The sequence below is a fragment of the Dermacentor silvarum genome, chromosome 2 (genome assembly GCF_013339745.2).
Source record: "Dermacentor silvarum isolate Dsil-2018 chromosome 2, BIME_Dsil_1.4, whole genome shotgun sequence".
Classification (NCBI taxonomy): Eukaryota; Metazoa; Arthropoda; class Arachnida; order Ixodida; family Ixodidae; genus Dermacentor; species Dermacentor silvarum.
Window position 1 is genome coordinate 50,012,253 of NC_051155.1, and position 27,811 is coordinate 50,040,063.

Sequence of the window (27,811 nt, forward strand, 5' to 3'; positions counted from 1 at the left end):
ACCTGTGTGGGGCACGGCTTTTAGAATGACGTGACCTGTATAAGGCGTGATATATAATTATGGTTTATAACTTTGTTGTAAAAAGGTTCGAGTGTACTAGAAATAGTACATAGTTGTGCATATACAGAAGGAGGTACCAAGGTTTATTCACCATCAACAAAGCAAACTAAAGAGAGCTTGTATAACAGAAACATACATGTATAAATGCATAACAACACAAGAAATAAATAACGTTATCAAGCTAATGTTCACATGTAGATGGGTTTAATTATGGTTAACGAACAAATTATTTAAAAGTTCTTTAAACATTTGCAAGGAAGAGACTGACTTCATATGTGTTTAAACTATTCAAGAATGTTACTGAGGAAAAAAGCAACATGCATCTACTATAATTAGTACGGATACTAGCAAGAGCAAGTTACGATGGGTAGCGAAGCCAGTAGAATTAGCATTAACGAGGACATGTGATGAAAATGTCTAAAAGGAGAACACGGTTACAAATGTTAAATAACTGTATGCCTCTATTATAAAAATAAAGGCTAGACAAAAACAACATATTAAAACCATTAAAATGCAAAAACAAGGTGACAACCGTGGAGGGAAATTTAATATGCGAGCGGGTTGTTTCTGGAATTTAATCATTGAAGAGAAGGAACAGATTATGTGTGACCACATGATGCGATGTTGTAGTTTGAATAAAGGTGTACCATATTAATGTGAGTACATGGAAGCGGAAAAAGAATCTAGAGAGATTAATATAACTAATCTTCAAGGCTCACGTGATGTGAAAAGCTGCAGTTATAGTAGTTCAGAATTACATATTTTCTTTACAAATGTGTGAAGGCGAATTTTTTGTTAAAGTTTCTGGTCAATAATTTAACGACTACTCCCTTTGCTTGCTTCGGTGCACATGTAGAAACTTAGATATGAAGAGCAAAGTAGCTAGCATAGGTAACGGTGGGTACTAGCATTGGTACTAATGCTAGCAATGCTGCCAAGCTAGCGTTGGTATCGGTTGGAGCCGGTGGGTGCGGTGCGTACCGGTGGGTACAGTAGCCAACTATACGTATTGGTGGCAAATATTAGGAAAGAAGACATGGTTTGAACTAGAGCACTGCACGGGCTCGGGCTTACCCGAAAGCCCGGGCCCGGCCCGGCCCGTGGGCCGGGCCGGGCCGGGTAGAGCAGTTTTTTCACGGGCTCGGGCCGGGCTCGGGCACGGCGTGTGCTTTTCGACCCGGGCCCGGGCCGGGCTCTTGTTTTTTGACGCGGGCCCGGGCCGGGCTCGGGCTTTCTGCGAGTTATTCTCGGGCTTCTCAACTCTGAAAAACATGTATTTTTCGGTCTCGGGCCGGGTTCGGGCCGGTTTCGAGTCGGGCTCGGGCCGGGCTCGGGCTTAAGGTAAAGGGGTGGCGGGCCGGGCCGGGCGGGTAACGTAGAATATTTCCGGGCCCGGGCCGGGCCCGGGTCTCGCCATAAAAGTTTTGATCGGGCTCGGACGGGCCGCCCAATGTAAAAACGGGCCCGGGCCGCAAAAATCGGCCCGTGCAGTGCTCTAGTTTGAACTGATCCCTGTGAAAAGCTCAGCAAGGACCAGAAGGGGCTAAGCCAGTCAGGGTTTCAACTCCAAACGAGCTCACTTTATGACATGATGGATCCTCCCTGGCCACAACAGTACTAAGTCGCACTTGTTCAGTCCCATTTCACCATCTCTCCTTAAATCCTATGACTAATAAATTAAATGTGCTTTCCTTTTCTTCCAGATCCAGTCTGCAAGAAGGGAAGGCACACACGGTTCTGCGGCGTTGGAAATTGCTACTTAGACGTAAGAAAATATCAATATGAAGAAGCGTGGCGATATAACAGCGAATATTAGTTTGACGTCATGAAAAAACATGAGGAAACTCGACTGGGACAGGAATACCGTAGTAGGCTAGGGTCACTCACTCGGATAGTAATATCTTACATTTGATTGAATGCTGTTTTTTACCACCCGTGTTTTCGTGCACCTCACACACGCAGTTCGTGTCAATACGGCTATAACTCGTAACAGCTCTCCGGTAACATCCGGCGTCCCTCAAGGGGGGTCAGTTCTTGGCCCTTCACTCTTCCTGATATACATAAGTGAAATACGCAATGACGTTTCCCCCTCTCTAAAGTTATGCGCTGATGGTTATGTGATTTACCGCGAAATATTAAGAGCCACTGGTACGTAAGGTCCCTCCTTCAGGCAAGCCTACACAGCGTTTCTGCATGGTGCGATACTTGGTTGATGAAACTGAATGTAACCAAACGCAAAGTAATGCGAATTATCCGGCATGTTAGTAATTTTCCACCTTGTAACTATTCTCTTAACAACGCTCCGCTGTCTCAAGTTTCCTCGTACAAATACCGAGGCGTCCATATTCTCGAGAATCTTTATGTCAAGTACACATAGAGCCCATCATCAATATGCGTCTGCTGTTGGGGTTCCCCATGTTAATTCCCTCGTTATGTCTATCGAAGCAATCGAATAATCTAGAATAGTTAATTGTTGGGCCTAGTTCGTTTTCCATAACTGAACAGGTAGCTGTGGTAACAGGTAACAAAAAGGAAGACAAAGACAAGCGAAAAATTATGTGTTCAGTTTGAAGCAATCCAGAATCGCTGTGTACGCTTCATTCTATCGAACTATTCCCGCACAGCTAGTGTCACCCTCATGGAATCAACTCTCAGTATAAGTAACTTCATCATAAAATTTCGTGTCTCTGTCTTTACCATAAAATTCATTCTTTTGAGCGTGTCCTAAGTGAGTGACTTCTTTTACCATGCGTATATCCTTCCCAATGCATCGACCACCGTTACAAAGCTGGTGAACCTCATTGCTGCAACAATTTCTACTTTAACTCATTTGTTACCGCCACAAGCTCCGACTGGAACCACATTCCCGCCGACATTGCTTCAATCACAGATACAAACGCCTTCAAAACAGCCATCACGGGAATCATTGTATAATCAAACAGGGACGAAGAATCATTGTATAAATGTGTTATCCTGTTTTATTGTTGTTTTGTATGTTTTACCCAGTCGATCTTGAGTGGGTACCTTTTTACCTTGAAAATAAATAAATAAATAAATAAATAAATAAATAAATAAATAAATAAATAAATAAATAAATAAATCAGCGGTTTATCATTGTTACAACGAAATGAAACAGGACCATTTATTTGCAATCGGTCACATACAGCCATCTGTAACCATGCCATTAGTGAAGCGGAAACATTTTTTTTCGTGAGTCTCAGCGACTGCACGCACCATCAGCTTTCTATGTAGTTCGGTGCTTGCGCTGACAGGCGACATATCGCGTACTGAATTACAGATTCCCGCGCATAGTCGTCATCGTTGTTATTGCGGCGCTTTGATTTATTCGTAACCATATAAAATACGGAAATTTGGAGACTCACTATGAACCTGCAGCTGACAGCTTGTGGCAAAGTCGCTTACAAAGACGGAAATTAACGTTCGTTTTATGACCGGAATACTGACGCGACAATGACGCACCTATGCCAAATCCCTACCACGAAATGCTCTTGCAATTTCTTCTGTAGGCACGTGTCATCATACATTGCAATGCTCTATGTGAAAAAGGGGTTTTTCATATGTCCTCCTTTACCTCTGCGATTACGGCTTATATTTTCTGCAGAATCCAGCAATAAACGTGAGGTAATTTATTCTGCGCTCTTTCCTTGCTTTTTTGTATGTTTGGTTGTCCCGTTTAGGCGCTGAAAATTCGCCCTTATTGAAGAAACAAAAATTCACAGAGAAGGCATTCGTTGGGGATGGTTATCTGCATTCATGCGATGACCATTCAAGTGGAGGAGCATATTGCCACATGCCACCTGCGAGGCTCTGCGCTAGAAAGGCGCGGGCTTGGGGGGAAGGAGAGGAGGGCAGTAATAGGAAAAGTTGGGCGAGTTGGTGAGTAATCATCATAGCGCGTGGGTGAATCAGCACACTGGTCTGGGCAAGGCGCAGAAACACAACAATATACGAAACTGTCGTGTATGTCGTGAATGCACGACAGTGTCGTGTATTCTTGCGTCTCTCCGCTTGGTCCTGGTCAGTGCACTGCTCCACCCACTCTGTATATGATGAGAGGAGGACACTTTTAACCTGTGGTTAGTAAAGACGTTAGTTCCGGGTAGTCTCCGTGTGGGCTGGGCACATGCAATCTGGTGTAGGTGTTTCCGATCCTACTCCAGATACCTTTGAGACAGCCCCTACAGCTAGAAACAACCGCTGTCTGGGAGGACTATCTCGATCCCTCGTCATCCAAAAGCATGTGCACCGCGACGACAAGCCAAGGAATCGGAAGGGTTTGGGTGCGAGCTTGTTGGTACGGATCATTCGTTTTACACAGCGCAAAAAAAAGAACACGGACCGTGTTCTCCCAAAACACACGTTCCGTTTTCTCCCTTGTCCGTGTTTTTTTGGCGCTGTGTAAAACGAAAAAGACAAGCAACACTACAGGGTGACGCAGAAAGAGCAAGACGCTATTTGTCCCCAAGTTCAGCAAATGCTTAAAGGGGCCCTGAACCACTGTTTACCGATGTTTAGGAAGGCATTTGAAGTGTAAATAGGTCATCTCAGAAATACTTTGCTGACAAAGTTACTTTAATGCGTTCAGCAGAAGCGGAGTTATTGGCCATCAAACACGGCCTTCGCTGTTCTCCCGTTCCTTTTTCAATACCTTGCACTGCGAAGGCTGCGGCGGAGTGGGGCGTGGCCACAAAGCTCCGCCTTATAAATGTCACTGTGGCACCCAGTTCAAGTTTCATTTTGGATGCTAAAGTAGACGCCACGACTTCCCATTTTGGTGCCAACGACGCGTTAAACGTGAGCCAAACGCGGTTGTCCTCAGCGAGCTGCAGTGCGCTTAGCCAGTGGACTCGTGGCGGCGCCCCGCGGCGGCCGCGGTATCTACGCTGCGTAGTCGACCGTAGCTACCAATAGCAGCCACGTATGTGGATCCGCTTTGTTACGAAATAAGGTGTCCAGAAGAGAGTGAGGAGCAGGCTTCTGTTTGAAAAGAGAGCGTTTGAGTGAAAGGTGACCGCGTGCTCCGCTTGCGAGCTCCACGCACCGCGTACGACAGGAAACTTTGACTGAGATGTTCACAGCAGCGTATGCTACCCGCGGACTGTTTTATTTCACCAAGCCCGAGGGTTGTTCAGGGTCGCTTTAAACACGACTTCATCCAGCCTTCAGCAACTACCTGGGCTTCGCTGGTTGTAATAGTGAAAAAGGAGGATGGGAATTTGCGCTTCTGCTTAGACCATCGAAAGATATTTACCTTGTGCCAAGAATAGATGATTCTTTAAATCGTATCCGACATGCTCGATACCTTTCGTCAATGGATTTCCGCAGTATAAATGTGGGCAAGGACACCATGAGAAATAACAGTTGGCGGGCGTGACCGTGAGAAAACCGCATTTATTATTCCAGACGGCCTGAACGAACTTAAAGTTCTACCTTTCATCTTGTGTTCGGCACAAGTTACATTTCAAAGGATAATGGACAATGTTCTGTCGGAGCTTAAATGGCAATCGTGCTTAGCATACTTAGACGACATCGTGGTGTTTTCGGACACGTTCGAGCAGCGCAGTCAGGCAGTTCTTCAGGCCACTCGAACAGCTGGTCTTTCTTTCAAGCCGACGAAGTGCCACTTTGGGTACGGAGAACTCAAGTTCGCTGGATATGTAATGAGCCATGCCGGTATTAGCCCAGACCAAGAGAGAATCAATACCATCGCCGTATTTCCCACACCAACTAATAAGCGTGATTATGCTGATTCCTGGGACTCTGCGCATGCTACAACCGCTTTGTCAAGAGCTTTTCAAAAATTAATAATATCATCGTCACTTCATGAGCTTATATTTATGCCCACTACAGGACGAAGGCCTCTCCCAACGACCTCTAATTATTCCTGTCTTGCGCTAGCTCATTCCAACTTGCGCATGCAAATTTCCTAATTTCATCACACCGCCTCGTTTTCTGCCCTCCTCGACTGTGCTACCCTTCCATTGGCACCTATTCTGTAACTCTAATGGTCCACCGGGTATCTAGCCTACGCACTACATGGCCTACCAAGCTTAAGTTTTTTCTGAATGTCAACTAAAATATTGGCTATCCCCGTTTGCTCTCTGATCCACACCGCTCTCTTCTTGTCTCTTAACGTTACGCGTACCATTTTACGCGCAAGCGTATATGGCTCACCAGTCAAATCGGCGATGAAATGTTTGAAATGCCACGCCGGGGAAAGTACGAAGGAGTGCACAAATAGGCGATGAAATGTTTGGAATGCCGCGCCAGGGAAAGTACGAAGGAGCGCACGCGAGCGCGCGGCAAAGCAAATTCACCTAGAGAAAAGCCTAGGTGGCGTTCAGTGAAGCGGCGAAGGAGACAGTCGGCGAAGCGTCGTGGAGGAGGAGGGCAGGCGGAGGCGCCCTAGGTTGACCTTCGCTGGCAGTTGCTACGGGTTACATGTGCTTTATGGAGGTACCGGGTTCTCCTCGTGATCGAGTGGCCAAGCGCCGAGCGAGCAGGACGGAGCAGCAACGCAAGCGGCGGCAGGCCGACCGCGACTCGACCGACCGTGAAGCTGTTGCCAAGCGCCGGGCACGAGCTTAAGTCCAGCAAAAGGCCCGGACTTCGCGTGCCCAGGAGTCGCCCGCGGAAGCAGGGCAGCAGCAGCAGCGAGCGAAGTGACCTTCGTGCAGCCCATCGCTCGAATGAAAACTAAGAGGCAAGAACGCACCACGCACAAAGGTATAAGGGAACAGGGTAGGGCAAAATTTGGGAAAAATTAGATTTTTTGCTTTTTGGATATTTGCAAATTCCAGTCTTTCCTGAACAATTCTGACGGTGTCTGTAGCACGTGCTCCATTTATTGGCCAGAAAAATGGCCTTTCCGAAACCTAGGTTGTATCCCGCCACGCCCCCTTTTATAGCTTTACGTGATCGGTACCGCTCCTGTGTTGAAAAAATAAATAAAAACATAGCTTTTCTCTAGATTTAGCGGAATGGTTTCTGTTTGTCTGGCAACAGCGATAAGATGGTTTGTTTTTTTAGCGAAATAAATCCTTAGACGCTGTCGGTATCACTCAAGACGCCGCGCTTTCTTTTGCTACCGTCGTGTTATTTTGCTCCTGCCTTTCGGCTTGCTTCCATGAATAAGGTAACTTATTGTTTAGCTTGAGACTGTACTTCGAATGTTATTCAAATGACGAAGAATAATAAGTTATTTCAAAAGCGTCGCTTTCACGGTAATCGGCCTAAGTCGCTTACCGGCCTATGCCGCCGAGTCCCCGCAACGCACTCCGACGCTGAGCGCAGCATCTACCCCGTGTATGGCCTCTTCCAAACTGTCGAACTCAGCAGCACGCATGCAGAAGCTCAACGGAAGTGGTAATGACCGCGGATATGCCTTAATTGACGTCGACATCCTATCCTGTGCCATTGCCGAAAGCGGTGTGTCTAAGGTGTGCGGTGGGGCCTTGGAGCTCGTTGAGAACGCAGGTCGAAGATCTGGCGTCGCCTGTACCTACTCTCTCACTTGTGAAAAGTGTTGTTGGGCACACCAATTTGAGACTTCTAAACGAACATCTTCGGGCCTCTATGAGGTCAATTTGAGGATTGTGTATGCCTTAGGTGCACTTTACTTTGCATGCAGGGCTACACAGCTAGTTACGAAAGAGGCCCGGAAAGCAAGGCAGTAGACAAAGAAAAGAAATAACGACTGTGCAGATGACTATCTGGCTGGTGGCTACTGAACTGATACATCAGTATGTTTTTCCAGAGCGGAAGTTTGTAATAAAACGCTTTTTTTTACTTCGAGGCCGATTATCTCAAAACATCATTTTTTCCGACGTTTGACCCTTTTTTTTGTTGAAACCACAAGAGATAGGAATATTTTTTTTAGCCACTACCAAGAGCACCTAAGGCAGAGTCTACTGAACTAGAATAATGCAAATTAATATAGGCAATTTTGTTTGACAAGTTTCTTAGTGCCCATTTTGGCTTGAAAATTGGGGGCATCCACTAAAAACAAAAGTAAAAAATAACTATGCTATATATAACAACAATTATAGTTCAGTAAAAAGAACACAAAGAGCTGAATCTAATGGTACCACAATGAGTATTTTTCGCCTAGCAGATCCCGAGAAAAGGGGTCACTAACATAGGCTAAAATACATGGGAGGTATAGGCCCTACCCTGTTCCCATAAGTCGTCGGCGCAGCTAGATTCTGCCGCTCAGCAGCGAGCGAAGTGAACTTCCTGCTGTAAATCGCTTCAACGCAGGCTAAGCGGCGAGAACGCAGCACGCACAAAGGTATGAGCCATCGAAGCGCCTAGACTCTGCCCTCCACGCAGATAGCTTTCAAGATGTGGCGCGCATGGAATAAACAACCAACTTTAGAGAAGGGAAACTGTAATTTCCACATTGGTACAAAAATAAGAAGCGGCAGCACATGGAACTTTCTGAGGTACCCGACTGATGGCACTGCTCAGATAGGAAGCGGAAATGCAATTTTTAGTGCAAAATGCAATATGGCCGCTTGTAACACTGGTACGCGCCATGCTTGCCCTGCCGGCTTTGCAGCATGCCTCAGTGGCTTGGATGCCGCGTAGCTGGTGTGTTATAATTGCGAGGAGACAACAGAACCTCCTACTGAAGCCCATAAAAACAAGCCACAAGTGATTGAACATGACTTGCGACTTTATTAGCAAAAGACAAGCAGTGCACCCTCTCGTAGAAGAGCAGCAATAAAATTTGCATGTCGAGATCCGACGAAACCATAAACGCGAGCTCGTAAACTGCTCACTATCATGGTCGCACACGGCGGTCTGATAACGACCGATAACCAGCTGCGCAAGCAGATTGGACAGTGTTACACCTGTTTGCACCAACAGCCACCGTTGAAGATTAGCAACCGCAGCGATGGCCTAGCGGTAGAGCATCCGCCTCGTATGCGGGAGGTACCGAGTTCAAATCCAGGTGCCGCCGGGAACCCACCGGTTTTTCTAATGGGTAGAGATGTCCCCTGGCCTGGTGCTCGGCTGTCGTGGGGGTCCACATCTCGAAAGAGGGCCCAAACGAGATTTCAGCTGTTGTCTCTGGGTGCCTCTTGTCCAACCACAGACGGCCTTGTAGACGAGCATCCGCCGCGGCTGTGGGAGGCAAGTGCTGCCGGCGGGTACCTACCGGTAAAATAGGTACAAGCGCGCTCCCGGCCTGGTGCTCGGCCATTATGGGACCTCAACGCTTGGAAAGGGGTGTTTGACCTCAACCCGAAGGTGCCCCCACCTCAATAGGTGCTTGGGGCGCCACATGGGAAATGACCGCCATGGGAGCGGCCCAGACACCACTTGTTTTCCGTGCTCACGTTGGTTTCGACGGGAATTCAGGGCGCAGGCTCCTTTCCCAAGCGTATCACCCCTGAAGGAAGCCGAACGCCAGGCCGGGGTACGCTTGTACCCTTTTGAACCAGTGGGTGCCCGGCGGCGGCAAGTGTAGATGCGTACAAGAAAAGCAGTTCAATTACTTCTATTGTACTGACACCAGCTACGGAGCACGAACTGTCAGACATCATGCGTAACCTAAAGAATTATGCAGCTGCAGGCTACGACGATATCAAACCAGCTGCCGTGAAACACGTAATGGGCATAATTTGCAGTCCTTTAACTCATGTCATTAACTGTATGCTCAAACAGGGTGTGTTCCCAGAAGCACTCAAGCTGGCTAGAGTGTGCTCGGTGCACAAAGGTGGCACAGACTACACTTTTAATAATTACCGACCCATATCGGTATTACCGGTGATGTCAAAGATTTGTGAGACAATCATAAACGTCCGCATTGATAGTTTTGTCCAAAAGTACTCTATTATGTCTGACGTGCGCATATTTCTTTTGTATTCCGGGCTACTTATCCGGATTAATTTGATTTAAGCTACATGTCATACATCATGTGATCTGTATACTGCTTATGTGACATTTATTTTGATATGAACATGTGTGAAGTATTTCGTATTGTCATTTGTACCGCTGACGCTGAGTGTCAACAGGAGCGGGAGCCCTTTGTCTCAGGCCTTTGTAGCCTTTTGCTCCTGCTCCTTGTTTCTGTAGTGGAAGCAAAAATAAACTTCAAACTTCAAACTTCAAACTTGCATTGCGATGCTATCGTGTGACGCAGGCATCTGCTGCCGCGGCCAACACAGGGACGTGGACTACCCGACAATTTAGAGTTACCTCCGTTCCAACCTACACGTTTCTTTTTGTCTTTCGGGGCCGCTAATGTGTCTTTCTCACTTGGTGCCCCACTTTCTCTCAATATGGACATGGTCGGTTTCGTAGGTATCACCTTCGGCAGCCACTTTTGCGGACCTTTCCACCCAAGTGGCTATCAACTTCATACATTTCGGAGCATGTAAGCACATATGCTGGTCTCGGTTCACGCCAAATCACGACCGATGAAGGTCACACGGAAAATTTGCGCATGGCTGCAGCAGGAAAGGACGGAATGGGAAGCAGCAATCGTGGTGCGTGTAAATTGGGAGTCTAAGTCGCTGCGCCGACTGCAGGAGCAGGTGCTTATCTCGAGAGACTGCTTCCTAACTGACCAGGCCCCCACATTTGAGAAACGTAACACGGCGGCCACGACCCAGTGGGACAGCTGCGAAACCAGATTCCGCAGTCAATCGCTTCAGTGTAGCTTGCGCAGAGATTCCAGGCTATCGAGCAAGAAGAGCGATCCTGGAATTAAGTATGGGAATAAGGAAGCTTGAATTCAAGAAAGAAGCCACTATGCTCTGCAAGCACTAATGGTCAAAAACATCAGAAAAAGTCAAACGCTACATTGCACAAGGTGCAAAGGTTACTGCAAGCCGCATGCCGATGCCGCATCCGCTATTTCAGAAGAGGAATTGCACATGGCAACGTACACTAGAAAATACTGCTACAGACATGTTACGCCACCAGACAGTGACGGGTATTAAGTATGAGCAAAGATTCGGTTGACCTTTACGTTTGGATGAGGAAGGAAAATAGGGAATGAAAAAACGTACATTCATAGAAAAAATTATACATCGCCCAAATGAAATATGACAAGGCCAGGAAACTGATTAAGGAAGGACAAACTGTCGGAACTCTTTTGGCCAGCGTCGTCCATGCTTGTTCAGAGGTTGCAGGCGCATCAGAATACGAAGAATTTTTTTTTTTGTTGAGGTACCTGGATGACTCGGCCGATATCCGTGCTGATGAAATGATGGCGGAATCTCTTTTCAGTCTTGACACAGTCCTCCGTAGACTTGATATCTCATCCAAATATTTCTGGATCTGCTTCTTTTTTCATGGTGTAAAAACGCAGGAAATCGGCTCCAGCCGCTTGCTGTTGGGGTAGGTGGGGGCTTCTTTGATGGGGACCAAGATGTGGTAGGCAACACATGATATACAGCGCAGATTAGCCTAACTCATGTAGTGTTTTCTTTCATGTTTGAACCAATTATGCTGAACTGTAAATGTGAACAAACCTTTATATCATGTGCTACAAACAAATGACATGTATCTCAAGACTAGCAAGCCAGTAGAGCATATATCAAGCATATTTATTTCTGATCCCGGTGTTGTTTACCTTTTAGTAGCAGCAAAAGTCCACACGATGGCCTTGTAGCAGGCAGTAGCTTCTCTTTATAGTGTGTAGTGTCTTGCTTTATACTGGTGCGTCCTCTTTACTGCATGTCGGGAACACAAATTTTGACTCCATCAGAAATTGAAAAAGCACAATCTTGCAGTATGAAATGCAAAAAGCTGTGGCATATATTGTAAAGATTTGTGACTGCAGAACACATGGTGGTGCTTATGCAGCATGTTAATTAAATAAATATTTGTACTGGCCATAAAACTGATGTCTGCCTAACTACAATGCGTGTCAACAGCTTAAGTATTTTTAGGGTCACAAATAAGAACATTTTCGTGCTCATTTATACGCTAGAAGAGATCACACTGCTGGTTCCACAAGCAAATGCATGAAAGACATGAAGCTATTAGAACCGATGCATTTTTTTCTGCACCAACGTGATGCACCATTTCACTACTGCAAAAATAAATGCCCTAAAGTAAAGCAAACTGAGCAGCAAGAACATTTGGAATCAAGAAGTAAGAAATATCGGTGAAGTATCATGCCTGGAACTGTTTAATTCGTTAAATTCAGTACTTTCAATTCAATTTACCGAAGGGTTATTCAATTTTGTGGACGAACGGAGTTGCTGGCGCACTCGAAAAAAATATTAAGAAGGCTGCTCAGTCGCCTACGGCCACGGCTACAACGAGATGAAAAATTTGACACGCGTTCGGATATCACTCCCTCTTTCGTGAGTGTGTGTATAACACCGACCTCGCAACTAAATGTTCATTTCGGAAACATCAACGGAGGGTCCTGAGTGCCCACATGCAATACTCGATCTAGTTCATTAACTTGTCTCCGCCTGCATCTTAACTAGACGAATATTACATAACGATTCAAGCAGCGATGTTAAACTAGTCACCGGTATTGCCGTTCTCAGTCGCAGAAGAATCCTCCTCCCGTTTCGATGCAGACGTGTCGCGCATGGGTCATTACAGAAACCTAGATTTGGGGCTTCTATCGCCGCTCGCAAGCACGTCACTTTACTCCAAGATATATAACGAGAGATAACATAACGAGAGATAACAAAGTGCAGTAAACTGGTTTTAGCACAAAATAAGCAACCAGTTTAAGTGTACGAACCAACGAATCCGTGCCTGCCGTGCACGCCAACATACTGGTAAAATTTAAATCCAGGTCAGAAGTCAAGTGGGTGGTCAATGATGCTGAACGTTGTTTTGCTTTTTTAACGGCAAAACAAGAAAGAGAGTGAGTAAGTACTCAAAAGTACAATGTATAATTAGGAATAATAATGTTGTACTCTTTGTCATATCATAAAAACGCTTCCATTAGTATGGGAGAAAGTTTGTAAGTTAAGATTGCGCTGACTACGGCGCCTCTAGCTGAAGATAATGGTACCTTTTGAACGATGTATTTTGTTGTTTTATTAGAAGCGCCGCGCGGTCAATTTTTGCGCCCTCTGGGGCCATTTGTTGAACTTAAGAGTGTGCGGGGCCTGGGGCGCGCGCGGCCGCGGAATGCGCAGTTCCTGCCGGATGACAACGCCACCCCACCTCCCTCCCTTCCCCACAGATCCTAACACGCGACGGAAGACAGCGCGATTCTTTCCCGCCTTCCTCTGTTGCGAGCCGCGCGCGAGATTGAGCCTACATCGTCGGCTCACCATCGCACGCTTTCACTCGCGCATACAGCATAAGGCGCGCGGGGACGATGTTATCGCCCTTGTACTTTATAGTGTCCATCGCGGTGATGACGACGGCAAAAATACGCCTGCAGTGTCCGCATAATTGCTGTCGCAATTATATAGGAGTGGCACCCAAACGCTGTCGCGTAACCCGCGTTCACAAAGTGAGACGTCACTGTTATTTTTTCGCTCCATCTCTCTTTGCGCGGTCCTTAACTTATTCTCCAGATTCTTTGTTAACCTCCAAGTTTCTGCCCCATATATTAGCACCGGTAGAGTGCAATGATTGAACACTTTTATTTTGAACGACAGTGAGTGGTAAGATCCCAGTCAGTACTTTGTAATGCTTGCCGTGTGCACTCAAACCCTATTTTATTTTTCTGTAAATTTCCTGAAACAAGAATTCATGATCGCCCCTCACGCTCTAGAGTGTATACAGGAGTACGTTTATCTAGCTAAATTACTAACAGGGGAACCGGACCATCAGAAGGAAATTTCAACATTGCTGAACTGGTAAACCAACTTACGAAAGATTAACTAGTTTTTGTTTGAAGCCCTGAACAAAGCCATGCCTTCGATAAAACCGCCGGCTGGCTCCACCTGTACTCGGTTTTTTAACGAGGTTGCAGACACAGAATAGCATACAGACGCCAGCTACGTCGGTTTCGGGGTTATGTTGGTCCAGTGGCAAAAAGGCGTTCAGCGTGTCGTCGCCTATCCCAGCCGTACTTTATCATCTGGTGAGAAAAATTATTTCGCCACTGAAAGATAATGTTTAGCGACATTACGTGTAACACCGCATTTCCGGCCATACCTGTATGGCCGCTGATCTAGAGTGGTTAGTGACCATCATTCATTCTGCTGGCTCGCGAAATTAAAAGACCGTTCAGGCTTTCTGGCATGGTGGAGACATCGCTTGCAAGAATTTGACGCCCCCATCGTTCACAAGTTCGGACGCAAGCATACCGACGTTGATTGCCTGTCACGTGCTCCTGTCGACAGTAGCACCACTGACCTTGAAGAGGACGGTGCTTTTCTTTCCGGTATGCCAGCATTTCATTTTGCCCAGCAACAGGGAGACGATGTGAAGCTACCCCCTGTCATTGACTACCTCGAAGAGTGCGCATCCAGCCGTGCTCGCGATATTTCGCGCGTTCACTGTCTTTGTTTCGTTTTCGCAACGGGTCCTATGTAAGAGAACTTCAGCCTTTACCAAACTGCTTACCTGCTTGTCAAGACGACCACACTTTTTGACGACATTTTACGTGTTTGTCATGATGAGGCATTTTCTGGACACCTTGGTTTCAAAGGTACGTTGGAAAGAATTCGTCGCGCTTACTACTGGCCACGTCTTGCAAATACTGTAAAGCAATACGTTCGCACGTTTCGCGACTGCCAGCAGCGTAAAGCTCCTGCTATGCGTACAACAGGACTATTACAACACATAGCCATTCCGTAACAACCATTTCAATAGATTGGTAAAGACCTGCTGGGATCATTCCCAGCAGGTCCGTGCGGGAATGATCGATGATTCGTGCGGAAATCGTTGGATTGTAGTCGCTACCGATTGCCTCACCCGGTACGGCGAAACAAACGTGCTGCCAAAAGCTACCGCAGCTGAGGTTACGCATTTTTCCATCTATAACATCGTCCTCCGCGACGGAGCCCCAGAATCATCACCAATCGCCGCACAACATTGAACGCAGATACGCTACAAGAGGTTGGGAAGCTGAGTGAGGAACTTTGCACTTTTCAACAGCTGCTTATGATCCCCAAGCAAACATTAGGTTGGTGTAACGACTAAACAATACAATCGTAGATATGCTGTCAGCGTACGTTGCCACAGACCACAAAAATGGGATGCTGTGCTGGCTTATGCAACTTTCACGTACAACACTGTCATTCAAGAAAGTACAGGCTTCAGCCTTTTTCGCTTACTCCATCGCCGAGAGGTTAGGACAATGATCGACGGTATGCTGCTTCCTGACACATATTGAATGTTCCATACCGATGCTTCAATTTTCATTCAGCGAGCTGGAAAGGCCAGTCAACTTGCACAATGCAGTCTTTAGTATCACCAAATGTCTGACGCTCACCGCTACAATCTTCGCCACACAGGTTACACAGAGTCCCGCCGACAAGGTGTGGGCGTGGACATCTAGCAGACAGCGTGGTTGTTCCGAAAAACTATTTCGTCGGTACTTCGATCCTTACAAGGTTGTGCGGCGACTCAGCGTCATCACCTATCATGTTATTCGAGAAGACACATGAAGACATTCCCGTCGTCATCCCCAACCTGAAGGCGTTCGTGAGGCCACACCCAACCTTACTTGTCGCGTTAGGACCTACCTCTTCAAGGACAGTTTTGGTTCGCTTGGGGCACGTCGTTCTGAAATCTTTTTTATAGCAACTGTGCCTGCGTTACTTTTCCGGTGAACATGTGACCTATCGCGCTTCTTTCATTTACTCAGTCACGAATTTCTTCTGTTTGTTTTACTACATAGCACGGAGACGATGTTTCTTTCATTGGGGGAGCGAGTAATGCCACATGCCGTGTGTGAACCTCTGCGTTAGAAAGGTGCGCGATTGGAGAGACGTAGAGGAGGACACTTTTCAGCTGATGTTAGTAAAGGCGTTGGTTCTGGGCGGTCTTCGTATACTTCAAACGCTACAATATGTGATTCAGGGACGACAAATTCATCATACTCAAGGTTTTAATGTTTGTGTTTATGATTATGTAATGATGAAGTGTTTGTCTATTGAGGTAAATAGTGGCCGAAATTGTCTACTAGGTGAGAAAGAAGCCAGAAGGAAGTTCTCTATTCGAACACATTCATTGGGCCATGTTGTGAGTCTACTCGGGAAGACAGCAGCCATCATATCAAGCAGGTAGACGAATTGGGTCACTAGGAAAAGCGGCGTAAAGAGGCTAGATAGATAAATAGACAGGTAGATAGATACATCGATATATAGATAGATAGACACATTTGTTGAGGTACGCTAAGAATGGTAATCCAATTATAAAGCACGGGTTATCATGAGCAGGCATAGGTGAGAAAATTTGAGAGCGGGGTTACATGAATTATTGAATGGTTGTGCAGGGTTGTCGGTGCCTGTTCGGCTTCGCCGGCGACCGATGCGACGTGTATCCGGGACGATGCTGGCTCATGTACTGCTTCCTGCGTGACTGCTACAGCGCCCGCGGTGCCAGGCTGCGCTGCGTCTGCGACCGCGACCTCTACGGCACCAGAGTGCTATGTGAGCAACGATGTAGCTCTGTTGTGTAGTCGACGAACCCATGAGAATCGCTCAACTGGGATTTTAAACCCAATACTTATTTCTACCAGACATACTTGATCATTATCAATCTCTCCCGAGCCTTGTCATATTGTGTGGAATTATACAAATATTTCTAAAAAGGACTATGGAGATTTGCAAACCGAACGTTTCTTTAGCATCTTCCCCATTTTTTTCCTTGTGAGCTTTGGCGTAGTTGAAACTTTGAATGTTGGAATGTGTGTGAACTGTTGGAATTTAGGTGGAGCTTCACATAGATTCTAACATTCACGGTTCCAACCGCACCTTAGCCCACAGGAAAAGGGGGCCAAGTAGAGAGTGCTTTGCTTTACGAATCGAGCTGCCCTTTAGGCAACAGGAACGAAAGAGCGCAAAAAAGGTATGCAGGTCCAACGCAAATGCTGGAAAGATTCCAAAATGTGCGTTTGATTCGCATAACTTTTTTTTCGCTCCTTCGTGTTGCTGCTCAGGGCAGTTCATATAGCAAACAATACAGGCGGTTTAAAACAAGACGCGTAAAATGAACCCGTGCTTTGTACGCTTGATGGCCGCCGATTTCAATGACAGTCTTTCCTCTAGTAGTAGTAGTAGTAGTAGTAGTAGTAGTAGAAAACTTTATTTTATGTTTTAAGAACGAAGTCCCAGAGGGTGGAGTCCTCAGTCCAGGGCCCCATTTGCTGCTGCTATCCGGCTGGCCCGGTCGATCAGGCATCGCTGGTCGTCGAAGGCTGTGCTGGAAAGAGCGGCTTCCCACTGGGATGGGGAGGGGTTGGGTATTCTAGGTAAGCCGGGTGGTTTGGAGCATTCCCACGTAGAATGGTAGAGGTTTGGGTGACCACCACAGAAAGGACATTTGTCGGGGTACTGGCTAGGGTAAAAAGTGTGGCGGAGAGCAAGGCTGGGGAACGTATTAGTTTGGAGCTGACGCCAAGCGGCTGCATCTGCACGGTTTAGCTTCACGTGTGGTGGGGGGAATATTCTACGGGATAGTCTATGGTGTTGTAGTATATGCGTGTATGTAAGCGGTATCGTTTCCACCTTGTCTGGGTTGGACTGGTCTTCCACCGGTGCCTGGAGGGTTAGGCCTCGGGCTGCCGCATGAACGCGCTCATTGCCAGGGAGAGACGCATGCCCAGGTGTCCAGACTAGGTGAACTAGTGGAATGTTTTGCTTCTTGTGTAGAATTTTATGAGCGATCGGTGAAATCCGTCCTTGTGCGTAGTTTCGACATGCTTGCTGGGAATCTGTAAGAATATGTATGATCTTATCTGGGGGTTGAGCGCTGATGGCGAGGGCTATGGCACATTCTTCGGCTTCCGTGCAGTTGTCAGTGCGTATTGTGGCTGATAATAGTGCTTCGCCCCTCCAGTCGGCCACCGCTACCACTTTGGCTGTAATGTCAGGGTAGCACGCGGCGTCTGTATAGAAGGTGTCGAGGTCGTTGCAGTATGCTCGGTGCAGTGCCATTGCACGCGCAGTGCGCCTGCCTTTATGGTGTTCGGGGTGCATATTCCGAGGTATGGGGGCCACTGTAATGTTTTATTTGATGTTTGGGGCGATTGACAGGGGCTCTCGTGGGGAAAACTCTGATGTTGGGTAACGTAATTGTCTGAGTACGTGCCTTCCTGTCGATGTACGTTTAAGTCGTTCGATCTGCCCGACTTTCTGGGCTTCGATTAATTCGGCCGTGGTGTTATGTAGACCAAGCTGTAATAGTCTGGCTGTTGAGGTGTAGATAGGAAGGCCTGTCGCCGTTTTCACTGCTGTTCGTATGAGTGTGTCTAGCTGGTTTGTTTGGTTTTGGGTGAGTCGGTGGTAAGGTGCGTGATAGGTAATGCGGCTTACGATTAAAGCGTGTATGATGCACATGACGTCGGATTCCTTTAGGCCGTGGCGGCGGTTCGTGACCCGCCGGATCATGTGCACTACTAGATTAATCTGTTTCTTCAGTAGCGTCAGGGTATATGTCGCTTTCGCATTGGCTTGAACATGGAGTCCTGGTAAGCGCAATTTATTCACCTTATTTACAGGTTCACCCTCGATAGTCACCGTGATGTCAGGTGGTAGGTGATGTTTCCTTTGGAGTTTTTTTACTATAAGCAGTTCTGACTTTTGAGCTGCGCACGTAAGTCCTCCTGCCCGGCCATATTTCTGGGTGACATCGGCTGCTGCTTGTAGTGCGTCCTGTATTTCACCATCTGAGCCACTGGTGGCCCAGATGGTGATATCATCAGCATAAAGCGCATGCCTAATTCCCGGTATGGCATCTAGTAGTGCAGGTAGTCTGCTCATAGCTATGTTAAATAGCACGGGGGAAAGCACTGACCCTTGTGGCGTGCCTTTTCCCGCAAGAGGGAAAGAGTCCGAACGTATATTTCCGATGCCTATAGTCGCAGTGCGATCTTTAAGAAACGCCCGGACGTAATTGTATAGTCGTCGGCCACACTTTGTTGCCGCTAGATTGGTGAGTATGAGGTCATGAGCTACGTTATCAAACGCGCCTTTCAGGTCTAACGCAAGGATGGCTTTGCTTTGTTGAGTGCTGATATGGTCGATTAGCTCTTCCTTAATTTGCAGTAGTACGTCTTGAGTGGATAGCCCCGGTCGAAAACCGAACATTGTGTGCGACAATAAGGCTTGCTCTTCTAGGTACGGCTGAAGTCTTGCCAGGACGACGTTTTCAAATAACTTTCCTATGCATGATGTGAGCGAGATGGGTCTCAGTTGGTTTAGATAGGGCTGCTTTCCTGGTTTTGGCATCATTGTAATATCGGCGTACCGCCATTCTTGCGGCAGCGTGCCCTCTAGCCAGTGGTACTGAAAATAATCTGTAAGTTCTTTTATCGATCTGTCGTCGAGGTTTTTTAAAAGCCGGTACTGTATTCCGTCTGCTCCCGGGCGGTGTTGCGTACTATTCAATGCAGTAACGCTCTAACTTCATGTGGTGTGATGTCTTTGTCTAATTCCGAAGGCTCCGCATGCGAATAATCTATGTAAGTTGGTTTGGGGCCTGTACCTATGTAAGTGTCTTTTAGCTGTTGTATTATGGCCGCATCAGTCCCAGGTGTCTGTCTCAAGATTTTTTGAAGGGTTTTGCTGCTCGTTGCTTTGGATTGATTGGGGTCGATGAGATTTCTAAGCAGTACCCACGTTTTGGCGGTGCCCAAGGTACCCTGCATTTGATTACATAGGTTCTTCCAATTGTTTCGCGTTAGCTCGGTTGCGTAACTTTCCGCCTGGGCTGTTAAGGCGGATATCCGCTGCCTGAGCTTGCGATTGTGCTTTTGCTTTTTCCACCTTTTTTGCAGGCAATGTCGAGCCTCCCAAAGGTGTAATAGGTGCCTGTCGACATCGGGATGTTCTGGTGACGTGTCGATGATTTTCGTTGTCGCACGGAAGTCTGTCTGAATTTGTCGGATCCATTCCTGCAGAGTTTCTGGTTTCAAGATGCCTTCGTAGGTTTCGTTGGTGCTTTCTTGCTTGCGCCGCTGTCGGAACTTGTCCCAATCCGTCATTCGTATTTTACGTTCTTTAATTTTTGTTCGCGGTGTTATTAGATGCGTTTCTATTATATTGTGGTCACTACCGAGGGTCTCATCGAGGTTGTGCCATCCCTGGTACCTGATGTCTTTGATCAGTGTAAGGTCGGGGCAGGTGTCTCGACTGACACTGTTGCCTATTCTCGTTGGGTGGGCTGCGTCTGTAAGTATGGTCAAGCCTAGTTGTGCTATATCGTCAGTGCTAGCCGTCGAGCCTTTGGATTAGCGGTCTTGTAACCCCACGTTGGGTGTGCTGCGTTGAAGTCCCCTACAATAAGCAAACGTTGCTTTGATTCCTTTAGTGCGTGTTTGAAGAGCCCATCGAAACAGTCTGCCCGCTCTTTAGGGGCACTATAGATGTTGAGGACAAAGAAGCTAGGCTCTTTCCTGTCTACGGGAATGATTTCGATGAGCACGTGCGGTATGCGTTCGGAGCTGAGGGTGTGGTCGATTGCGGTTAACCTCTTTGACACTAATGTCGCTGTTTTAATCGGACCATTGTGGTGTTCTTTGTACGCAAAAGTATTGTATCCAGTCAGTTTAGGTTCAATGTATGTTTCTTGTAGTGCCAATATGTCTGGTGTGTGTGTCTGTGCGTGTATGAACTGCGTTAGATTTCCGCGTTTCCGGCGGAAACTGCGGCAGTTCCATTGCCAAATTTTGATGGGTTGTGTTTGCGCGACATTTTGTTGTCTAGCCATTTTTTATTGTAAGCTGGCCTGAGATGAAGGGCGTGCGTAAGGATGCGCCCGGATATCTTCTCTTGCCTCGAGCGGACTAACACGGGTGCGGTTGGGGGTGGCGTTGTGGACGACCGTCTGAGTAACTTCGTCGCGAATTTGTTGTCTAAATTCTTGGGTTAGCTCAATGAACATCTGTTGCAGGGTGGTTTTGATTTCTTCTTTTATTTCCTGCCTATCTTGCGATAAACTCTCCTTGAGTTCCAGTCTGTCCCGTTGCATTTCGTTGCTCAGGCGCTCTCTATCTTGTTGAAACTCGTGTTTTAACTGGTGTAATTCCTGTCGAAGAGTGATTGCCATTTCGTTTACTAATGTTCGCATCTCTTGCCTAAGCGTTCGGGCTATGTCATTAATCATTTCCTGCACCTGGGCGTTGGTGGTGAAGTTATTTGTGAGAGGCACCTGCCCTGTATGAGTATTGTGTGTGCATGTTGTAAGGGGTGGAAAATTAGTGGCAGTGGGAGAAGGTAAGGGGGAAGGATTTGAAAGCCGCTCAGCCCAGCTCACCTTCGGCGGATTCGTACCAGGGCCCTTCGTGAGCGCTTTCCTCTCGCTCTTCTCCACCATGTCGATGGTTGACCGTGAATCCGCCCCTTGCTCGTTTGTAGCTGCTTCATGCCGTTCATGTCGGGGTGTCTTTGTACGTGGTAGGCTTTGTGATCTGGATGCGGATGCGTCCCTGGATTTATCTCGTTTCTTTGAGTCCGTTGATCTTCGGGGTGATCGGCCTCTGTCTACGTTCGTCTCCGTGGAAGCTGGCGGCGATTTTGACCCGGGAGTTTTTGGTTGATTGGTGCTACTCCCAGGGTTGGTGGTGGTGGGAACGTTGTTGGCGTCACTGGTGTAGCCGGCGTTACGTAAGAAGTGTGATTTGTTGAAGGGCTTGCGCTGCCTGGCTGGACAGCTTGGGTCCGTAACTGGGTGATCGCCTTCACACAGCACACACTTCGGTTGACATTGGTGGTCCTCCGATGGGTTTTCGTGTCCGCAGTTTTTGCACCGGGCACTCTCCGGCGTGGGACAGATGTCCGCCCTGTGCCCGGTTTTCAGGCATATGCTGCATACCTGAGACAGCGGTCGGTAGGGTCGACATAGGAGCTCTCCACCATAATAATAAATTGTTCTTGGGACTTCCAGCCCGTCGAAGGTGATGAGAGCAGCCGTCGACTTTCCGAGCATGCGTGCGAAGAGAATCGGTGCTTGCGGGGAGCGTAGATTAGCCATTAGTTCGTCCGGGTGAGTTTCACTGTCGATCCCAGTGGCAACTCCCTTGCAGGACATGTCGGGGGCTGCCACGTATGCGTATACTTGGTACTCCTTCCCACCAAGTTGAAGGGTAGTGATCCGTCTGATGCGTTCCGCCAGCTCCTCCTTTGGCGTGCTTGCCACTGCCAGGTTCTGTTCGTTGCGGATTCTCAGTGTGAGTGCGTCAGATTCGGTTGCAGTAATGTGGGCAGCCTGACGCACCGCTCGGGCGACGCGATGCGATTGCCATTTGCTGAAGTCGAGGCCGTCTCGTGGACGGAAGACGATCTTGTAGTCAGACGGTGGAAGTGGTGGGAGTCGTGGTTTTCGTTCGTGTGCCTGGTTGGGAGCGCGGTCTGGTTTGGATTCTCCCGTCGTAGTTGTTGGATGGCTGGCATCGCGTCGGCGTTTACGGGCAACCGTAAACCAGTCTCCCCCATTGCCGTCAGTATCGTTGCTTTCACCTTCGATTGCGGCGTTGATTTCCATTCTTTCGGAGGTTTGGGTGTTTTCAGGGTCTGCGTCGACCAGGGCGGTTTTGATGGAGTCCATTTTGGCCTTGCCAAGGATTACCTCTCAACAGATATCTCTCGGCTACAGCGGGCGGCCAGCCGCCGACGCTGAGATCGCTCCCGTTCGGTTAGGCTTGGCCGGGCAGCCGTCACCTTGGATCTTCAAGAGGCAAAAATTTGACGTAAAATTGACGCACGGATGTTTTTCGAGTATCGCTGTGATCGCGTTGCGGTAGTAAATCAATTAGTATCACTCACAGCACTTGGCGTGGTGGAAATCTATTCGAAATCCGGCATTGGAGGTCGATACAGCGGGAGCACATGGATCAGAACGGGTCGTCGTCGTCTTCCTCTAGTAACGTTTACTACATTTACTCGATTCTAGAGTACTGTTGATGGTAACTCGCACGCAATTTTCCCGGCCATATAAGCAAAACAATGCCCTCGGCAGGACTCTGGTTTTCACACGCTAGAAAATAACTGGAATGACGTTGCCTTAGCAGTTCTTTTATGATAAGAGACAGAGTTATGGCGATAAGTTCATACTTCAAAACATAATTTATTGCAACCGAGGTACAGTGGACTGGGCATAACTCATCGTCGTTTTGAGGCGGCTTCTTTCCCGACATCTTCAGAGCATCTCATCTTCGTTCCTGCCTATGGCTTTCCAGATACCAGGTTTCCTAAATGGCCTCTAAAGAGAAAACAAATCGAGCGGTTGAAGTTTTTTATCCTTCTACAATAACATTTACCCCTAACCAGAACAGGAATTGGCCTCCCTGGTGAAGTATTCGGGCACTACCTTCCTCATGACTCTTGCAATTACCCATGGCCATCAGGCCTTAGCGGCGGCGGAGCACCTGCCCAAGGCGGCGGTCAGACCTGCGACGCTGGGTCCGGACAGGCCGCCACTGGAAACTGAACCTGGCAACGTTTAGCACGCGAACCCTCTCGAGTGAGACAAGTTTACCAGGGATCTCGGAAGAAGTATCAGGCGTTGCCTGGGATACTATTGGCCTTAGTGAGGTTACAAGAACTGGTGAAGCCTATACAGTGCGGACTAACGGCCACGTCTTCCGCTACATAAGTCTTCCAGATAAGGGATAATACGGGGTAGAATTTTAATTTCATAGAGATATAGCAGGTAACATTGATGAATTCTTGAGCAATAATGAAAGGGCAGCAGTGGCCGTAATAAAGCGAAACCGGAGATATAGATTAAACATAGTGCAAGACTATGCCCCAACGTTCAGTCTTGATGATGCAGAAATAGAACAGTTTTATGAAGATGTTGAATTAACAATGAGAAAGGTGCAAACACAGTATACTGTAGTCATGGGCGACTTCAATGCAAAAGTGGAGAAAAAGCAGGTTGGCGAGCAAGCAATTGTCAACTACGGCATCGATTATAGGAACACTAGAGGAGAGATGTTGGTAGAATTCGCGGAAAGGAATAGGATCCGAATAACGAATACCTTCTTCAGGAAGCGCAGCAACAGGAAGTGGACCTGGAAAAGCCCTAATGGAAAAACAAGCAATGAAATAAATTTCATACTCTCTGCCGATCCCAGCATAGTGCAGGATGTAGAAGTGTAAGGTAGGGTAAAGTGATGTGACCATAGGTTAGTGAGGTCTGGGATTTCTCTCAATTTGAAGAGAGAAAGAATATAGTTAGTCACGAAGAACAGGCCAACCTAGAAGCAGTTAGGATAAAAGCAGACCAATTCAGGCTGGTGCTCGCAAACAAATATGCAGCTTTAGAACATTAAGATAAAGACAGTTAACATAGAGGTAAAGAATTAAACCGTAACTAGGGTGATCTCGGAAGCGGCAATTGAAGTGCGAGGTAAGACACCAAGGCAACCAGTAGGTAAGCTGTCCCAAGTAACAAAGGACCTAATAAGGAAACGACAAAGAATGAAAGTATATAGCTCAAAAGATGAGATAGAATTCGTTTAACTGTCAAAACTGATGAACAAGAAGAAAGTAAGGGATATTCAAAATTATAATGTGAGAAATATTGAGGAAGCACTAAAAAATGGCCGAAGCATAAAATCAGTGAGAAGAAAACTTGGCTTAGGGCAAGGCAAGATGTAGACACTTAAAGATAAGCAGGATAATATCATCAGCAATTTCGATGACATAGTAAAAGCAGCAGATGAATTCTATACTGATCTGTACAGTTCCCAGAGCAGCCAAGCTACTTTCATTCAAAGTAGTGATGAACAGGATGCAGAGGCTTCTTGTATAACTAGCGATGAAGTTATAAGGGCCTTGCAAGACATGATCAGGGGAAAAGGTGCTGGAGAAGATGGAATAACAGTCGATTTAATCAGAGATATCACGCTTGAAAAGCAAGCGGCCGTTTATACCCAATGCCTCACGACTTCGATAAAGTGTACGAGAGAGCTGGAAGAATACCCACATTTTAGTAATCCACAAGAAGGGAGACGTTAAAGAATTGAAGAATTGTAGGCCCATTAGCTTTGTTTCAGTATTGTATAAATATTCACCAACATAGGTTTTAATAGAATCAGGGCCGCACTTCGCTTCAATCAGCTAAGAGAGCAGGCTGGCTTCAGGAAGGGAGTCGCATCCATGTCATCAATCAGGGAATTGGTAAATCTACGGAGTACAATCAACCTCTGTATGTGGCTTTTGTAAATTATGAAACGAGCAGCTATGGAGGTACTGCGTAATCAAGGAGTACAGGACGCATACTTGAACATTTTGGGAAATATCTACAAGTATTCTACAGCTACCTTGTTTCTCAACAAGAAAAGCAGGAAATCACCTATCAAGAAACGGGTCAGGAAAGGACATGCAATTTCACCAATGGTGTTCACTGCATGCTAAGAAGTAGTAGTCAAGCTATTTGACTGGGAAAGCTTAGTAGTGAGGATCAACGGCAAATATCTGAGTAACTTTCGGTTTGCTGATGACATTGTCCTATTCAGCAACAATGAGGACGAATTACAGCAAATTATTGAGCAGCTTAACCGAGATTGTGCCAGAGTGGAGTAGAAGACTAATATCCAAAAGAAAAAGGTAATGTTCAATAGCCTAGCAAAAAACAAGAATTCATGAGTCAGCTTCTAGGGTATGTACAGGAGTACGTTTATTGAGGTCAATTCCTCCCAGGGAACCCGTACCATGAGAAGGAAATTGAGAGAAGAATAAAAATGGGTTGGAGGGCATGAGGCAGGCCTTACTAAATCCTGACTATGAGCTTACCAATGTCGCTGAAAAGAAAAGTGTACAATAATTTTATTCTACGAATGTTAACATATGGGGCAGAAACTTGGAGGTTGACAAAGAAGCTGGAGAACAAGTTAAGGGCCGCCCAAGGAGCTAAGAGACAGGAACGCTAAGAGACAGGAAGAGAGCGATGTGGATCAGACAGCAAACTGGGATAGCCGATATTCTAGTTGCCATTAAGAGAAAATAATGGAGCTGCGCAGGCTGTGTAGTGCGTAGGGTAGATAACCGGTAGATCATTAGAATTGCAGAATGGGTGCCAAGGGAAGGGACGCACAGTCGAAGACGGCAGAAATTAGGTTGGTGAAATTAGAAAATTTGAAAGCGCAAGTTCGAATCAGCTAGCGCAAGACTGGGTTAATTGGAGATAGTTGGGAGAGGCCTTCGTCCTGCAGTGGACATAAATATCAGCTGATGAGGATGATGAATAACAAAAATCTACTCCAAAGCTGAAACAAGGCTCGATAGACCGGAAATGACATGATCCGGATAGACTGGTGGCGACGCCACCTCGAAGTCCTCACACCAGTTCGTAGTGTGATTTCACAGATTTTCGATAGCGTCTGCTGTGCCTAGTTATTAGTAACGGTACAGACTTTGACTACATTGTATTCTAAAACAGTCAATGAATGAGCTTAGCACGTTTCGAAAACTTTCACGCCGCAGCTACGGCCCGGATACGAGAAACTACGCTGGAATCTGTGACGTCACACGGACGTACTGGCGCTCTTGTATCAAGTGGGACCTAGCATGCTGCCGATCAAATCGAATTGCCGAAGTTCAAATCTCGAGGGACACTGACCACTCTCATCCCAGCCTGTTTCGGCTGCTGAACCGTACCCGTGATTGAAGCTTATTCTCGCTCTCTTGAAACGTAATATAAAATGGCCTAACCTGGTTTTGAGTAACCATATTTTTATTCTAAATATACGTTTAACTTGGCATAAGTTTCGTTATAAGCTCTCGATTCTTGACATTCCTGAGCTACTAATGCGTTACTACCGAAACAACGAGAGCGAGTGAAAAAAGCTGTTTCTTTAAGCGTACACCAGCGTCCATTTTTTTTGAAATATCTTGTAAATGTATTCTCGACTGATGCCTATAATTTATAGAATCTGCATGAAATTTTGCTGTTGGGCTAGTTTCTTGGAAAGAAACCAGCGCAAATTATTTACTTGCGCTGATTCAATTTTAAATGACAGTCTAAGTTGCTAAGTGCATCATCACCGCTAGTTTCGTTGCCGGAGCACCCTAAGTAGTTCTTTCTACATAAAATAACGCCGCATTCTTTCGCATATTGGGAGGAATGAGCCTGTAAAGAAACGCGACAATGTAAGCGGTTGAATGCGGTGTCGCAAAGTGTTTGTGCCTTGCACAAAACGTCATATCCCAGTAGAATGTACTTCTCCGGAATTCTGTGGTACAGACTTATGTTCGACGTTCAGTCTGCGCCCTCCACGCAGCTAGCCTGTACTGGTACAATGACGGCCTCCAGGGGGCGTACAAGCCACCACCGGCATCTTGGGTCGACATAGTCCCGATGCAGGCAAACGACGAACTGGAAGCATACACAATGGGTGAGCTTGTCAAGTTTCCGTATTTATCTCTGTAGTAGGTAGGCTGTTCCACTGTTCGATTCCAAGTGATTTTACCGGCAGGGTTTCTTTTATTTGCTGGCAATGTGGGATAGCGAGGATGATTAAAAATATGTTGTGGTATTTTTATTTTACTGCTAGACGAATTAAAGATCTTCTTGATTTATTGATTGGATTTTGTATCATAACTTCAAAGGAGCGGCAATAAACGCTGCAGCGAACCTTCCGGAGTAATTTTTCCCACCTGAGGTTCTGTTAGGT

General features: G+C 46.8%; 1 protein-coding gene across 1 annotated transcript in view; it reads left to right on the forward strand.

Moving 5' to 3' along the window:
* The window catches only part of LOC119440008 (uncharacterized), a 334,203-nt gene that overhangs the window by 299,074 nt on the left and 7,318 nt on the right, over nt 1-27,811 (forward strand). The gene's annotated exons all lie outside the window — the stretch shown is intronic.